The 18714-nt window shown below is 48.6% G+C and overlaps 1 long non-coding RNA gene across 1 annotated transcript in view; it reads left to right on the forward strand.

Moving 5' to 3' along the window:
* The first annotated feature begins 7030 nt into the window (after positions 1-7030).
* The window catches only part of LOC142767342 (uncharacterized), a 36417-nt gene continuing 24733 nt past the window's right edge, over positions 7031-18714 (forward strand). Inside the window, exon 1 of the long non-coding RNA XR_012884830.1 lies at positions 7031-7312. This is a non-coding gene — a long non-coding RNA (uncharacterized LOC142767342). The remainder of the gene's footprint in view (positions 7313-18714) is intronic.

Here is an 18714-nt window from a genome sequence, read left to right on the forward strand (position 1 = left end):
CCTTGGTACACCGTGGCCTCCAGTGCGCCTGAGATAACCCGGCGTTGCTTTGCCAGGTCAGTGATATGCAGAAAGGACTCTCATGTATCTTCTGTGAGAGAAGCGTCAGCGTACTGTGGGCGCGTCCATGCCTTGTGTATGTGAGGGTGGCCGATTGTGGGCAGTCTTTACAGTGTGGTGTCACGAGGTGTGGGTGTATCTTGCAGAAAAAAAAACGAAAAAGAGAAGAACAAATACGTAAAGAGAGGAAAAAAAGGGAGGGAGGGGGGTGCAAGCGAGACTGAGCCGCAAATAAAATGTAATCAGTTATTCGTTGGCGATGATTGTCATCTTTTTCACCTTTCATCATCATGATTGCTATTCTGCTGAGTTGCCATTTTGACGATGACTAAAATATATTTACGTTAGCACACCTGCATTGAGGGTAGCTCAAAAACTACATGACTTTTTGAGTTATTCATGCCATATTTCCAAGAATATTTATTCGTGGACTTTGCAGGACAGCAGGGCGCATTGGGAAAAAATATTTTCAAGGAAAAGCAACAATCAGTTTAATGTATTCGGGATTTTAAAAGCGGTAGAGTAGGTGACGAGGCTACTTTGAATAAATGAAATATAGAGGTGAACAAGGAATGAAAAACTTACCATAACTACCAAGGTTTTTTTTACTTGATCACAAGTTCGACGCTATGGCGTATACTAATGCCTCGCAAAAGAATATTAAAAGTGCGTATGGTCATGGGAATTTTTCATAACGCATTGTTGGGTACCCGACTGTCCATTGGTTCTCCAGTTGTATTGCCAGCAATCTTCGTTGCCTATACACCGATGCTCGTATATATGCAATAAAGATGCATTTTAGTCTATATAAATTACATCGTAGGTTTTTATGACCGCTTCGTATTTCCCTTTAAGCCTTGTAAGTTATGTGAATGGCCACGTCTGTAAATATTTAGACCATCAACAGAGAGCGGGCAGTCCTAAACTGTCCAAGCAGGAGGTCATCTGTTAAAAAAAAAGCGTTATATATTATACGCCACAATAATAATGGCAAAGGGTTTTCCTTATATTGTGTACTCTCGTTGTGTACTGATGAAAGCATAGGCAATTGGCCAAAGGTCTACCGCAGCTTGGAATATTTTAGAAAACGAAAACATATGTGCAGCGAACATAACATGTGTCGCTGCCATACACCAATTTACATAATTGATGATAGAAGTAGTTGTGGCACAACTGTCCCCTATGTCATTGATAGAATGTTACTATATTAATCACTGCATAATCCATAGCTGCATTGTATTTCCCGTTATTTCAAGAGCGGCACTTTCATAAATCACCAATCGCCTCGCAGGCAACCATAAAGGTCGGAGCACCGCTGTAAAAATAGTGAAAAACTGTAGCGATAATGATGACGTCATGATCAGTGGGCGCAGCTACTATTGCAACAAGGATAATGTTTAGATAGATTGTAAATTAGCCCTCCATTCATCGCAAGCTGCTACATTGAGCCTTCAGTGAGAAATGCATATTGCCTCCTTGAAATACTGACTGCAAAAATGCCGTAATGCACGCTTCAAGGTGGTTTCATGGCATACGTGTGATAACCATTATGATGAATGGGAACTATATAAACATGCATTTTAAATATTATTTAGTAAATATGGCTTTACTATTACGTGTGCTGCCCAAGCCACAAATAAATAAGTTGGGTTTTATAATGAAAAAAATCTCATTAGGAGTGAAGCGTGTAAGGCAGACTCGGCCTGATTAACGTGACCCCTGTGGAGGAGCCGGAAGCATGACGTGCTTCGAGAGAGATTTTTGGATAAAGTGTTGCCGAGGCTAGAACCGGCCTTGTAGGGGAGGCTAATCCTGGTCAATAACGTCGTCGAAAACAGCGTCGAAAGGCAGCTTACCCAAAAGCTCGTTTGGTTGTACCCAAAGAGACCGGTTCCAGGTCTGTACGTCATGTATGTAGGTGTGTCTTAGTTGCAATATGCCTTAGTTGCAAAGTTGAAATATGTCTTAGTTGAAATAGTTTTACTGCTAGATGTTTCCGTTGCACTTACGTAATCGCCCAGGAGCTGGGCTAGTAATTTTAAAAGAGTAAATGAACAGAAAATGAAACCCCGCCACTGCTTGCATTAAGATACGGCCCCTCAGCACTGATTTCCGAGAAATTGGATAGGGAGGCAATGGCACAGATAGAAAGAAAAGCGAAAATTTGGAGACAGTTAGAAGTCCGAGTGCGGCGCCTCGATCGATCAGTGAAGGCTCGAAGAGAAGGCAACGCAGGCAGGAAAATCATCAGCTACGAATTACTCCAAGTGCCTGCATCGTCACTGAATGTTCCCTTCATGTATTTGAGTTGACTAGTGGCAAGCAGTAGAATTTGCCCAATTTATGTGGCGCATGCTGCTTTACGAACATGACTACATGGCATACCATGACCACATCAGACGCCGACAAGCCAAACATAGCATTCAGTATGTAAACGAGTTCCCAACTGGAATAGTTCAGACTGGTTGTGGTAGTGAGATATGCACTGAAAAAGTCTCACTCCGGCTCAATAAAAGGGACCTGAAGCACTTTTTGGAGTAATCATGGAAATAATTTGCAGGAAAAGCGTATCGCCTCACAAATTCAACCCCACAAAAATTTTGAGAATCCGTTCAGTACAAGCATAGTTACAAAGAATCGTCGCACGCTGCAATCGCATTCTCTCTTCTTTCATCCCGACGAAAGCGCTGGAAGTTAAGCGGGGAGGAATGGGAGAGGCAAACAAAAAACGTCACACCTGCCTCGTGACATTGAACACTTTTTTTCCTTTCAAAACGCGGCTTTTTCAGTGCAACCGCCCAGGCACGCGCGGGCAAGTGCCAGCCTCTAGCGGCGATCTCTGTAATAACCGAGGCCCCGCCACGGTGGTCTAGTGGCTAAGGTATTCGGCTGCTGACCCACAGTTCGCGGGATCAAATCCCGACTGTGGCGGCTGCATATCCAAAGAAGGCGGAAATGTTGTAGGCCCATGTGCTCAAATTTGGGTGCACGTTAAGGAACCCCAGGTGGTTGAAATTTCCGGAGCCCTCCACTACGGCGTCTCTCATATTCCTATGGTGGTTTTTGGACGTTAAAGCCTACAAATCAATCAATCATCTGTAACAACTGGGTGCGCCATGTTCAAATCAATCAATGGCTGATGCATGGGTAATCTATGCCCCGCCGCGGTGTTCTAGTGGCTAAGGCACTCGGCTGCTGATCCGCAGGGCGCGGGTTCAAATCCCGGCTGCGGCGGCTGCATTTCCGATGGAGGCGGAAATGTTGTAGGCCCGTGTGCTCAGATTTGGGTGCACGTTAAAGAACCCCAGGTGGTCTAAATTTCCGGAGCCCTCCACTACGGCGTCTCTCATAATCATATAGTGGTTTTGGGACGTTAAACCCCACATATCAATCAATGGGTAATCTACGTGTGTTTTCTGCGGGTCTGCCATCATTTGTCGAGGCGCCCCGCTGCGGTGGTCAAGTGGCTAAGGTACTCAGCTGCTGACACGCAGGTAGCGGGATTGAATCCTGGCTGCGGCGGCTGCATTTCCGATGGAGGAGGAAATGTTGTAGGCTCGTGTGCTCAGACTTGTGTGCACGTTATAGACCCCCAGATGGTCAAAATTTCCGGAACCCTCCACTGCGGTGTCTCTCATAATAATATGCTTGCTTTAGGACGCTAAACCCCATATATATATATACATATATATATATATATATATATATATGTGTGTGTGTGTGTGTGTGTGTGTGTGTTTGTCGAGGGTAGAGAAAGCAGTTCCAGGCCACGTACTGCGCTATAACATTTAGGTCACGTGTTCTCGAGAGCCTCTGCTACCAATCGGCAGCGCTTTCCGGCCATGCTCAAAAAGTGTTGTAGGGCCCATTTAAGCTTATGACCCTGCCTTTTGACATAGCGGTCTATGCTTAGGCACCACTCATTTGAATGAAGCAGATATCGCCAATGCTGTGTCAGCATGCAGATTGCCCATGTTATTCTTGTGGGTGAGGTCACATTGAACAATCTTTACACTTAGAAATATTCTCACGAAAACCCACCTTTTATTTTGTCTTGGTTTACTTCGCGACGTGCAAAATAAAGGGCGGCGTAATTTTCTTTAACATAAAACATCGCATATATTGCACTAAATTTACTAAGGAAGACTTAGTACAAGAGTAAAGACATGACATTACCAAAGAAACGCAAGCTGACATGCGAAATGTGTCGCCTAGCAAACTGTATCAACACAGATATTCATCAAGTGGTGCAACACCGCATATATTTGATTTCAGGGCGATAGTTTTTTTTTAATGCGAAGCATTTCTTAGCGAACTTCGGCGACTTTGAGCGTATCTATGTATCAATCCAACTGTCTATCTAGCCGTCTACGACTTTTAGCTCTCCTGGCCGTTTTGATAATTTTATGGATACCAAACTTGGTATGACATAACATGACTGTACGAAGAACATATTCGACTAGACATAACTTGAAAACCATGATATGTATGTCTTGAATGTCATAATATACAATTCCTGGTCCTGCAGCTCTTGCGGTGGTTTCGTTCACACGGCATGTTGCAAAACTGGTATGGTATGACATGATTGCATGGCGAACACAAGCGATAGACCCTAACATGAAACTCACTATGTGCGTGTCATGTAACAATATGACTACATGCCACTCTCACGATGCGCTCGCGGCCGTTTCGCTGGTGTCACATATGCCAAACATGGTATTACGGTATATAAATGAATGACGAAGGTATGCGTATGGTGCAAACAAGATAATAATGAGATGCGAGTCATATAACTACATGACCACATGCCACGCTCATGATCCACTAACGGCCCTTTCGCTAGGTTCACTTATAACAAATTTGGTGTTACGGGATGCGAATTAATGACGAAGGTATGACACTGGTGCCAAATGATGAACATGATATGCGTGTCATGTAACAACATGACTACATGCTACGCTCATGACGCGCTCGTGGCCGTTTGGCTAGCTTCACACGTACCAAACTCGGTATTACACGACGCGAACGAACGACAAAGGTAAATGACACAACCAAACATAATATAGACGACATGCGTGTCATGTGACAATATTGCTACATGCCACACTAAGGATGCACTCACAGCCGTTTCGCTAGCTTCACATATGCCAAATATGGTATTACGTGACGTAAATGGACGGTGAAGGTATGTGACTGGGGCAGACATGATAAGCATGAGATGCGTGTCACGTCAGAACATGACTACATGCCACAGTCAACTCACTAATACATTTCTACGTGAGGTGGTGCGCGTGCTCGCCGGCATTCATGTCGTCGCGTCACGCCGGCGTTCACACGCCAGGCGCCGGTCTTGCCATATACTCGCAGGCACGCTCCACGCTGGGTTGCTTTGACGCATGCGCGTATGAGCGCGCCAGGAGTCCCTCCGTGACGAAAAGAGGGAGAGGCAGTGTTGTCTGGGTAACACTTAGGCGCCAAATGCAGCATGTTGCATTTCTCGCTGGTTGCCGTCGAGCTGCGCTGACGGATGTGCCGGTCGCACCTGGCGTGGGACTATAGGGTGCTCGCGTTTTGCTAACGCAGCGTCGCTGTGCCCAGTGCGCGCGCACGTCAATGCTACATTCGAGTATATTGGGCTCTTCATGACGCACTCGCGGCCGTTTTGCTGACGCACTCGCGGCCGTTTTGTAAATATTTGTGACTACTGTTGAGGCGAGTCGTTCGTAATAACGAGTTGCAGTTCGTGTGGTCTGTGTGAGGCGTAGCTCAATGGCGCCAAAGAGGTGGTGTCGTAATAGTGCCACTCATAAAAATAATGTTGTCCTAACCACGCAGTCGTCGTCCAACGCTCAAGTAGAGTGGAACTTTGGGGTGGCCGAAAAAAAAAATGTGCGTCACTGGACGGGCTGCAGCGTTGGACAACCCGGGTAGTTTGTGCGGTCTTTTAAGAAATGACGCTTACGAAATGCCTTTGCCGGAACCAAGAATTGCGCTCTGCTTGAGGACAGCGACGAAAAAGTCAGCAAAGACGAGTCCGAATGAGCGCGGCATACTTTGCAAACCGCTAGAAAAATCGCGAAGAAGAAATTACGACAAAGAAACACACAACAGGACTATTTCCTATATGTTTCTCGAGTTATTTGCATTAGGAACCCTACTGCTTTCTTAAATTTTGGTGTTCAATAAACGTTTCCTTTTTGTGAACGCTTTTTTTTTCACCGATTGGTTCGGCCTATTTTCAGGGAAGTTTTTTGTTTCTCGGGTTTCGGACTTTTGGGTAACGACTGTTTCATATCCTATATTTGCGCCTGATATACATATGCAAACAATGTTTCTGTTGTGAAGTTTCATCTCTTTGCATGAAATTTTCGTATTCATACCACAAGTGAAAAGTTCTTAAGCAAGATATGAACCTTCAAGGGTAAAATTTAAGGAGTTCAAATTGAAAATAAATTCAGTGATCGTCGAAATGGGCTGAGAATAATGCTTACATACAACATGAGCACCACAAAACATACTGATAACTTCAAAACGACTGCGTGCATTAGTCATAGTACGTGAGCGTTAAACTAAAATGCACCATACTCATAAAATGTAATTCTGTGAATTTAGCACGAGAAATTGATGCCTTGTAGCATATGTAGCAAAAGAAATTGGAATTGATTTAAGAACACAGACGTCTTGGAGCCGTATCAGCCTACGTGGCGAAGTAACATGCTGCATGTGACACGAATTTTCTTCAGAATCAGAACGGCGAGTATGAACTCATTTTAGTTACTCACCTTGCTGCAGATTGACCTTTAAAATGACATGTTCTCTCTAAGGCTTATAGCTGTTTATTATGACGTCACATCTTCAATAATAAGTGAGACTGCTAATGAATGATGTAGACGATGACGCATTTTTTTTGTACTTCGCTTGCTGAAACGTGTATATAAGGTTCTGCGTTTCTTACCGGGAATATGGCGCGTTTAGGTAGTATTGACAATGAAGAAAGCTCCCAGTTTCCACATTTGTCTTGCTGTAGCCACTTCGGCAATCGTTTTATGCATTATGCTAGATGAAGGCACATTTGGGGCTGGTGCTACCAGAATATTTCCAAGACCTATACGCAGTCGTATAACACCTCCACCTCGTCCTCGTCCTCGTCAACCAGTGCGTTTTCCATCGCAAAAGCGTCCACTTTTAATTCCAAACAAGCCAGCTGGCAGATCTTTGGAAGTTCCTCAAGCATATTGACCTAACATTGTGGGTATGATTTGGTTCGTTTTTAATACTGCATGAAAATAAATGGCATACTTGAAACGTAAAACACACACGCTCAAAGCTTTGAAGCCATTGCCATAGTTCAAATCGTTATAAACTGACATATATACAGGCCTGTGGTTTACTGTTTAGGTATAGATCAGAAATGAATTGCGTATTTATTTTTAGAGTGTTTGAACTAATGTTTTTTGAAAATTGTAATATAGGTGGGAGCAAAGCAGCGAATAAACCAGCATAACATCTCCGCTGATACTGATCAAAACGGCTCGCTGTTCTGTGAAAACGTCTGAAAAAGTTTTTAAATGGTTTTGTCAAAGATGATATAGGAAAAAATATTACTCGCATTTGACGCCCAAAATTGAGATATAATATTGAGAATCTCTCAGCTGTGGGATTCAAAACTTTCGACTATTTAGTTATTTATTTAACAAGCACCGGCTTCGTTTAGTAAACGGCTATCTACCATTTTGTCAGCTCCATCTAAGTGACACCGCCGTGGCCAGAATCAAACCCATGGCCTTCTTTCCGATCAGCGCCGACTGCCATAAATGCAATATCCCCGCGGCCGACGTTTCATCATTTCGAAAAACTCTTGCATGCTGTTACGCGATGCTGCTACGATAACCTCAGGAAATCTTGCTTTACGATTATCTGTCAGTATTTTACGGACTTGTACGCAGAAGTGGACGAGTTAGAATGAGCAGCAGTTTTGGCATTCTACATGCTTTCGTAACGGGTTTAGTACAAATATTCTTCACCTGCCAGCCATGCATGACCTAACGAAGCCTGAGGGTAGTGTTGTTATTTCAAATGCTGGAGAAGGAACGGCAAATTTTCAACGAAATACATCATACTAACACAATAAGAGAGGGGGATGAGAGGTGACATGGGACTTCGATGGCGTGGCCTAGTGTTTCTTCTTCTCTGTCTCGGTGTATTATTTCGCTCGTACCACGACCAATGGTTGTCGATATGAACTGGGCCAACTTTTCGTCTTAAGGCTGGTGCACACCAGCGACTAGCAGTGGTCACACGACCATTTCCGACTGGCGACGGAAAAGCGACTGATGTTCACACCGGCAGAGACTGCATGCGAGCAGCCGGAAGTCGCAAAACCAGAGAGTCATGTTTGGATCTCGTTATCAGCGAAAACTATGGAGACCGGTGCCGATCAGCTGATCACCGCCAGCTCAGTGAGCTGAGCAAACCGAGCACGCCACATTAAATAAATGTGAGGCATTCCTTAACGAACTTCGGTGACTTTGAGCGTATCTATCTATCTATCTATCTATCTATCTATCTATCTATCTATCTATCTATCTATCTATCTATCTATCTATCTATCTATCTATCTATCTATCTATCTATCTATCTATCTATCTATCTATCTATCTAGCTAGCTAGCTAGCCGGCTACGACTTTTAGCTCTCCTGGCCATTTCGATATAGGTACCGATACAAAACTACGTATGACATAACATGACTGTATGAAGAACACATTTGTCTAGTCGTAACATGAAAATCGTGATATCTCTGTTATGAATGTTATGATTTACATTACATAGTCCTGCGGCTCTTGTGGTGGTATCGTTCACCTGACATGTTGCAAAACTGTTATGGTATGAAGTGATTGCATGTTGAACACAAGCGACAGACCCTAACATGAAAATCATGACATGCGTATCATGTAACAACATGATAACATGCCACGCTCATGATGAGCTCGCGGCCGTTTCTCTAGCGTTACTTATACCAAATTTGGCAATACGGTACGTGAATGGATGACGAAGGTATGTGATTGGTGCAAACATTATAATCATGAGATTCGTGTCATGTGAAAACATGACTACATGCCACGCTCATGATGCACTGGGGCCTTTTTGCTAGCTTCATTTATACCAAATTTGGTATTATGGGACGTGAATGGATGACGAACATATGATACTGGTGCATTCATGATAAACCTGAGATGCGTGTCATGTAACGACATGACTTCATGCTATGCTCATGGTGTGCTCGCGGTCGTTTCGCTTGCTTCACATGTACGAAACTTGGTATTACGCAACGGGAACAGACGACATAGGTAAATGACACGTCCAAACATGATAATCACGGCATGAATGTCATGTAACAACATGATTGCATGCATGCCACACTGATGATGCGCTCGTGGCCGTTTCGCTAGCTTCAGATATGCCAAATTTCGTATTACGTGACGCCAATGAATGACGAAGGCCTGTGATTGGTGCAAAGATGGTAATAATGAGATGCGTGTCATATGAAAACATGACTACATGCCACAGTCAAGACGCTACTACATTTCGACGTGACGCGACGCACGTGCTCGCCGGCGTTGTCAAGCCAAGCAACCGGTCCTCCCGTATGCTCGCCGGCGCGCGCCGCGCGGCGTTGCTTTGACGCATGCGCGTTTCAGCGTGTCCAGCGTCCCTCCGTCACGAAAAGAAGGAAATGCAGAGTTGTCTGGGTAACGCATCGGCGCTTAATGCAGCACGTTCAATTTCCCGCCGACAGACGCTGGCCACGCCTAGCATCAAACTATAAAGTGCTCACGTTTTTCTAACGTAGCGTCACGTTGCGCAGCGTGCGTGCGCATCAACGCTACATAGGAGTATAATTTGTTCTTCAAGACGCGCTCGCGGCCGTTTTGCTAGCTCCACTAATACCAAATTTGTTGTTACGTGACGTCAATGAATGACGAAATATATGACTGGTGCAAACATGATAATCCTGACATATGGTCATGTAAGAACATGACAACATACAATGCTCATAGCGTGCTCGCAGCAGCTTTGCTAGCTCAACATAACTAAATTTGGTATCACGTGACATGAATAAATGGTACACGTGACATGAATAGATGACGAAGGTACACGACACGTATAAACATGATAATCCTGACATGGAAGTCATGTAAGACATAATTTACCTCCACTTCCTAACGTTGTGCTGATTATAAAGTGACATATCACCATTTGTCATTCATGCTTCGCATGTCATCGATTCCCACTGTATGTGGGATCTGCCAATTTTTGTTTTCGTCCATCCTCGCACAGCGTTCTCAGCAACGTCAAGGAGTTGAATTCAAGCGAAGAACAAGATATTGTCATAATTCTGGTGCGCTATGCTATGGTGTCAGCGCTGGCAGCACGATGGTGTGTGAGACCGTCCAATCGATCACGAGAGTTGGCTAGCCATGCCAGCCGCCTACTTCCGAAGCCACGCTGAGACGACGAGGAGTATTTCCGAGAGTCGTATGTATCAAGAAATGCCATTGAAAAAGAGAGGGAAACGTCTTCATTCACAAAAGCATGGAGAAGGAGGGCGTGGAAGAAAACCCCTAGGTCCCTAGGGCGACTCCAGCGACGAGTCAGGCCCGCTCTATCAGAGCTCGGAGGACCTCGGGAGGTCCATCGCGGAGAGCATCACCCCACAGCTTCAATTTATCTTGACTTGCCAGAGGCTCCAATGCAGCACAAACGCGTCTAGAACGCGGTTTCTTAAGTCTTTTCCAAGGCATGATGCACAAACGCGTTCCAAACGCGCTTCACTGAAGGCGCTGACAAGTCAAGTTCAAGGCAAAAAATTGACGGCAGATCCACGAGGTGAATATTGATGAGATTGGGCGAAGCTCCTGGAAGTAATACCATGAAATTTTTTTCCGTTAATTTGCTTGGTGATATGCACGCTTCCTCACCGCTTCCCATTGTGGAACGTTTTCAAGATCTGCTTCACGACGTTGACGTGCTTTCTCGGCCTCTCGTTCCCGTACAGAAGGATCTTGCCGACGCTGATGTGCCGCTGCAGCTTTTTGTTCACGTATGGCGGCATCTTGACGAGGCTGCCTTGTCGATGTGGTTGCTTGTTCCCGTACAGCAGGATCTTGCCGACGGTGACGTGCCGCTGCAGTTTCTTGTTCACGTACAGCGGGATCTTGCCGACGCTGCTTGCTAATGTGGCTTCTTCTTCCCGTACAGCAGGATCTTGCCGACGCTGCCTTGCTGATGTGGCCTCTCGTTCCTGTATGGAAAGATCTTGCCGACGCTGACGTGCTGCTGCAGCTTCTTGTTCACGTACGAGGGGATCTTTCCGACACTTGAGTTGCTGATGTGGCTTCTTGTGCCCGTACAGCAGGATTTAGGCGGCAACGTCGCGCAGCTTCCCGGAGCGCTTCTGCCTCGCGTGCTCTCACTTCAGGGCCCTATCTGCGAGCGTGCGCCACCGCTGCCCTGCGCGCCCGCCTTTCGGCATCCTTATCCATACGAGCAGCAACTACAAGCCTGTATCGATATGGTTTTGATTGTAAAACCATTGCTTTAGAAAACACCTGGCGTCTTTTGTTAAGCAGCTGGCGTCTTCTTTTTGTTTTGCTTTAGAAACATCTGGCGTCTTTTCGTTTTGCTTTCAGACAAGATCTGGCATTTTTCGTTGGTTTATTTCATCAATCAACGGCGTTTCGAACAAAACTTTTTATTGTTTAATCACGTAAAGAAGAAATCTCACCAGGCAATACCATGCAGGTAAACAATGGCAGCTACTGGGAATGAGAGACAGCAGAAGTCGGCTTTTACGCTTCTACTAACGTTTGCTACTGGAACTCGCCCAACGCTGCTAATGGGGAATGAGAGACAGAAGAATTCAGCTTTTAGTTAACGCGCACGCTGCGAATTTTTTTATTGTTCAACAACGCACAGGAGCTAGAAATCTCCCACCGGCTCAAACTTGGAGGTCAAAGCGTAAGACTGGTTTCACACTACGACTACAACTAGGACTACGAGGGGTGAACGGGTGCCGCTATAAGAAGCTTTGCCCCTAAAAAATGGCAGCATATCCACGGAGCTAATGATGGAGAGTGGGGCGAAGCATCCGTCCGTTCATTCGTTCTTGCTTTCGTCCGTCGATGCGTGCGTCTGTGTGGCCGCCCGTGCGTCCATCCGCCCGTACGTGCGTGCGTCTGTTCGTGCGTCCACACATCCACCTGTGCGTCCGTCCTTGCGTTCATCCATGCACCCGCTCCTGCGTCCGTCCATGCATACATCTGTTCGTGCAGCCATTCGTGCGTCCGTCTATGCATCTGTCTGTGTGTCCGTTCGTCCGCCTATTCAACACTCCAAGTGCTACCATCTCGCATATTTTCATCATATATTCCTCATATAGAACCACCGTCATCCAGCGGACATTTCAAGCACTGAACGAGAGGAGGCACACGCACACTTTCTTACGGCTTGCACTTCGTGTCTACTTCCCTCCTTCAACCACCTCGAGTTCGCGGTGTATACTAGTTCACTATATTAGTGGCACTGAGGCCCAACGCTCGCTAAACCTTTCTAAAACCAAGGAGGTTACACCCTGCGAGTATAACGTATCAACCCTTAATTGTCAGATAGTTCTCATTGTGCATGCCAACGGCTGCTAGTGGAGAATGGTAGTGGTGGTAAAAAAACATTTATTTCAGAAAAAGTCTACTAGAGAGTGCCGACGTGGCCCATCGGCGTGCTAGAGTGGTCAGACCCTATTCCGGGACGCCAGTGGAGCTGGAAGCTGTCCGTGCGCGCTCCACCAAGGAGCATTGCGCAGCCAAAGTAGAGCAGCCGAGCAGGTGCTCCTCCCAAGCCTCTCTAGTTGGAATGAAAAAAGGAGATGAGAAAGGGACGGAATTAACTGGGCACGATGCTACGACGTGACATGTGTCGGCGAGGACATGACAGGTTGAGCAGGTGCCATTGATTTCCGGCAAAAAGTGCCTGGAAACCGCCGGACTGATAAAGGTGTTCGTCTGCAGGCGGCGTAGCAGTCGTTCATCCGCTTTTTCCAAACCGCGTGCGGGGTCCGGGTAGAGGCGACGCGAAGCCTGGTAATGAGCCAAAATTTCGCGAAAGCGCGTCAGGTTGGTGTTGCCAGATTCCGTCTCGGGACATGGAGGGGCAACGGCCTGGACAGGAGAAGCGCGGGCAGCGACATTTGCCACCTCGTTGCCGGGGAGGCCCGAGTGGCCTGGGGTGCAGACTATATGAATGGAATGAGGGTTAAAGCGCCAAGAGGGGGCCTGTAGTAGGCTAACCACCAGCGGGGCAATGGAACCCTGAAGGTACTGAGAACAGGCCGAGCGCGAGTCCGTCAGGATGGTGCGTGAGGCAGGGTGTGAGGCGGCTGAAGCTATGGCAACCTCTTCAACGTGCGTTACTGTGTCTGCTCGAAAGGAGAGGCCATCGACGTGTTTGCCCTCTGTAATCACGGCCGCCGTGAAGTGACCCGAGGGGGAGGGACCAGAGACGTCCACGTAGAAAACACCAGGACGATCGGAGTGTCGCGTATGAAGGACCGCGGCACGTGCTAGTCTACGGCCAGGATGGAGGTCAAGGTTCATATTACGGGGTAGAGGTTCCACCCATAGCTTTTGACGCCAGAGCTCTGGTACCAGCTGCAGAGGGTCTTGGTCAGATGTCGGGTTAAGGCCAAGTCTGTGTAGAAGACGGCGCCCTGAAGGCGTCTGCGACAGTCGACTAACTCGGTTAACGCGATGAGCTTCGCGCATCTCTGCAAATGTGTTGTGCACCCCAAGAGCCGCAAATCGGCTGTTGGAAGTTTCAATAGGTAGGTCGAGAGCACGTTTGTATACTGAACGAAGAAGGACGTCCAGCTGGTGATCGTTTCGACGACTCAGGCGAAGGTAAGGCAAGACGTAGAGGACGCGACTGGTCACAAACGCGTGGGCCAATCGGAGGGACTGAGACCCGCGGAAGCCGCCGTGCATGGTAGACACTCGCCGTATCATGCGGCTCACCTGTTCGCTGGTGCGTCTGAGGCCTGCTATTGTGCCCTTGGGATCCAAGGACGATGTGAGGTGAAGGCCAAGAACCCGAATATTTTGCACTGACGGGACGGGCCCGGACGGAAGAAAAATTTGAGGCGGCGGTAGCGGAGAGGCTGAAAGAAGAGCCGATTTAGCTGGAGAGCACTCCAGGCAGCATGAACCAGCGTAGGTGTCCACCAGAAGGGCAGCCGTTTGCAGGCGTTCTTCGATTTGCGCTAAGGAGCCGGTGTTGGTCCAGATTGTGATATCGTCCGCATATAGTGCCTGTTGTATTCCCTTGACCTCGCTTAGAAGAGAGGGGAGGTTCATCATTGCCTGGTTAAAAAGCAGAGGAGACAGGACTGCCCCTTGAGGTGTACCCCACGTGCCTAGTAAGTACGGGCCGCGTTCGGTAGAATTCAGGTGAATGAAGGCGGTGCAATGTGATAGAAAGGCGCGAATGTAGTTGAAAGTCTTCTGCCCGCAGTTTGTGGTAGACAGGTTAGTGAGTATAGTGCTGTGTTTGACGTTGTCGAACGCCCCACGGAGATCGAGAGCGAGCACGGCTTTATCGTTATGGCGCACAGTAGTCGGCTCTATGATAGACGTGTTGAAGCTGGAGCAGGACGTCCTGCGCCGACAGATGCGGGCGAAAGCCAAACATCGTGTCGGCAAAGGCCCTCCTGGCCTCCAAGTAGGTGGAAAGGCGTTGGCGAACCATGGTTTCCATGAGTTTGCCTGCGCAAGACGTAAGTGAGATGGGTCTCAGTGCCTCGATACTAACAGACTTAGCTGATTTGCGTATGAATGTCACGACCAATGTGGTCCATTCCGTTGGAAGCGGAGAGCCATCCCATTTTGAATTTAAAAAGTGGAGTAACCAGAGGTGTGCTTGGTCGGGAAGATTTGCCAGGAGCGATACTGTGATTCCGTCGCGTCCAGGGGCCGTGCCCCGTCGCATTTTCGTGAGTGCAAATCGTAAATCGGAAAGCGGGTATGGGGCGTCGAGGTCGGTGTTAGGAGCGCCGGAATACGTATATGCTGGGCCTGCGGGATCGATTGTGCGGCAGATGTAGCGGTTACAAAGTTCTCGCTCGAAATGATCCGTAGTGCCCTGAAAAGCATGCAGAGCACGGCGGAGCTGGCGTTGCGTTTCTCCCCTGGTGGTAGAGGGATCGAGAAGGCTTCGAAAGAGTCCCCACGCACTTTTAGAGCTCATCTGGTTTGCAGCCTTCGAACAGGTGTCTGCCCAGTTAGCATCGGAAAGTTGTGCAGAGTATGCGGCCGCCTCTGCAGTGAATGCCTAGATGCGAGCGCGAAGTTTCCGATTAAGTTTGTTGCGTTTCCAGCGCCTTACGAGCCCGCGGCGAGCGTGTAAAAGATGTAGGAGGTGTGGATCGATCGCAGGAGTCAAATTAGAGGTTGCAAGGGTGCGAGTGTTCGCTTGTTTCATATGGAGGGCGTATGATGCCCACGCTGCATATTCGGTCGAAGAGAGGACGGCGGGGAATTGTTGCATTCTGAACCGAGTCCGATCGGTGAGACGGGCTTGGCCACAGTGTTGGCGCATTTTCTGCCGCGGTGTGAACGAAATGCGGAGTAAAAAGTGATTGCTGCCTAGGTTTTCGCCTAACTTTTCCCATGTAGCATCGCGGATGTGACGAGTGAGGGAGAGGTCGGGGCATGTGTCTCACGTGACCGAGTTGCCAGAACGTGTGGGTTGTGCCGGATCGGTTAGAAGCGTGAGGCTCAGCAAGGAAATGAGCTCCTTGAGCTCTCTGCCCCGGGCCTTCTGGTAGTGGTAACCCCAGTGAGGGCTGGGGGCATTAAAGTCCCCGACAATCACCAGTGGTTGTCGGGCCGCTATACGCAGCGCCCGATGGAAGAGATGCGCAAACGAAGCCCTCGCAAGGTGAGGGGGACAGTACACGTTTAAGATATGTATTGATGGTTGGCCCCTCCGCTGAGACAGCATTGATATCATGCAATAGTCGTAAGGAAGATCCAGATCGAGGTCAATCTGTATCGCCGTGTAAGCTTTATGCATGGGGAGGCATGTGGTGGTGCCACCTACATAGGAGCAGGATCCAGAAAGGGTTGGAGCAGGGCCAAATGTTTGGAGCGCCAAGACGGCCGGCTGAGAGCCAAGTGAGCTGAGGAAAAGGGAAACATGTAAACGCTTTTGCCTGTTCCCGAAGCCTGCAGGGTTCCGCTGTATGATTTCGAATTTAGACGCAATGTTTGAACGGGATGTACAATTGGTAGCCATCGTGACTGTCTTAGGTTTTATATTTGGTCCTTCATGTCCCGCTCGGAATCCTCAGGGGCAGGGAGGGGCACGAAGGTCGAATTGTCCGACGTCGGGGTGGTGGTAACCACCTCACGACGACGCCGTGGAGCTGCACCCTCACTGCTCACCGAGCAGGAGTGGGAACGCGATGCCTTGGGTTGAAACTGGCTGATTGCCCAGGCCTAAATAGCCTGGGTAACCTCTACTACTATGCGTTGGACAGAGAAGCTGGTGAGGAGGTGATTAATCGAAGCTTCGAAGCGCCTAAAGCATTCCTATATGCGCGGGCGCGCTCCTCACTGGGGAGAGTTTGGTTAGCGGGCAAGAGAACCTGAGGTGCCCCAGGAACCTCAAGAGATTCTGGAGTAGATGCGGCACCGGTTCCCAGTGCTGGAATGCACATGGCTGCTTGAACCGGTGTTTTAATGGGAGTGGACTTAGCACAAGGACTAAGCTTCGACGTAGCTGGCGTAGCCGCCTGGACAGAGGAGGCGATACTGGATGGCCTTGCAGTACACTGTTGTTGTAGTTGAAGTCGCTTATTTAAAAGTTCGAGTTAATTAGTTAAAAGAGAATTTCGCTTTTTAAGTGCCGCAACTTGCTGGCGAAGGGCCGCAAGTTCGAGAGAAGGAGAATCGACAGAAGGGGGTGAGAAAGGCTTAGAAGCAGCATTCCCTGCCCAACTGCTCACCTGAGGTACTGCCGCTGGTGCTTCGAGCGGTGGGAATGCCTGAGTGTCGGCGTGGAGGGGTGGAGCCGACTGATGCAGGTTGGTGCCGCTGTCTGGTTGTGACGAATGTGAGGTGCTCCCTCGGGGATGTGTTGAGGGCTGCTTGCGTTTCCGATATTTTGCCGTGCAGCCACTGGTCCTAGTCTCATGGGCGCCAAGGCAGAGGAGGCAGTTGGGGTGGCAGTCGTGGGCATTTAGACCTGCAAGTGCGGGGGTTCCACATTTGGCACACTGGGTTGGTTTGGGGTGAGGACACTGAGGTGGTCGATGACCGACGGTACCGCACTTGGTGCAAACAGGGACCGTTTTCTTGTAGGTGCGGATATACGTCGCCACGCAGTGGTAGAAGAGGAAGCGGGGTAACTTCGTGCCCTCGAAAGTCACCACCACCGCCGCGGAATCTCCGAGTTTGCGGACCGCGAGGATAGTACCTCGAGGCCAATGCAGTTTTGACTTTAACTTCGCCGGGCTTTCAGCAGGGTTTATGCTGATGACGCCCTTGCATGTATCCCCTGGTGCCTTGGCGTGGCATCGAACGGGCAGCTGCTGATCCCCCACTTGCAGCTGGAAGTACCCGAGAAGTCGCTGTGCCATAGGCAAAATGGTGGTGCTACAGACCAAGATGTTTTGTTGCCAGATTGGCCACACTTGAACTTGCGTGGTAGTCCGGTCGCCGAGGTAGCTGCGGATGGCGTCGCCCGCGCGATCGGCCGGGACGAATGTGCGTAGCTCGCGGGGAACGCGAGGTTTCACTACTACGATGTAGTCGTCACGAGAGAGGCAAGTAGTCTGACGCGGACGCCACTTGCGTTGCTTCGCTAGCTGTGAGGACGGAGCAGAGGTAGGCGCACCACCGGAGGGATGGCGCGCCGGCGTTCCTTGCAAGGCCGGGGAATGGCGGCCAGCTGTGGCGTCTCGTTGTTGTTGAGACGCAGACTTCGATTTCCCTTGCTTGCGTTGCCACAGTCTCACCACGTTGTCAAGGTATTCGTCTTCTGATGATATAGTGTTTACGGAGGATGAAATCTCCATGGACAGTACTTGGCTTGAGGTAGGATCATAACCCGTAACCACGTTAGCGGCCACCATCGCCGGGCTGAGAGCCCTTAGCGAGGTGGTGTTGTAGCCGGGAGTGAAGGATGTTGCTCGAGTTGTCAAAATTGGGCCCACCAGGACGAAGGTGTTGTCTAGGCGAAGCGGAGAACTTGGCGGTGATGATAAACCCAAGTTTCAGGGGTACCAGGGTGGATGTCCGCAGAAATAGCAGAAAATCTACGGAGGCGATGTGGAGTGCGTACGTCACCATCGAGCGCTCGCAGCGCCCCTCTGTTCCAGTAGGAAACACTGGTCCATCACTGCGTGCTTTGCGCCTTCCCAGGTTTCTCTCATGCGCAACGCTACGATGAGCACCAACGTCAATGCCGCTGGTAGTGTTAGTGCCAGCACAAGCTCTCAATAAAGTACGGCGTCTCCCCCTTCTGGATAATGAGAGACAGGAGAATTCGGCTTTTAGTTAACGCGCACGCTGCGAATTGGTATTCAACAACGCACAGAAGAA

This window comes from Rhipicephalus microplus, chromosome 7 (assembly GCF_043290135.1).
Source record: "Rhipicephalus microplus isolate Deutch F79 chromosome 7, USDA_Rmic, whole genome shotgun sequence".
In the NCBI taxonomy this organism is placed as follows: Eukaryota; Metazoa; Arthropoda; class Arachnida; order Ixodida; family Ixodidae; genus Rhipicephalus; species Rhipicephalus microplus.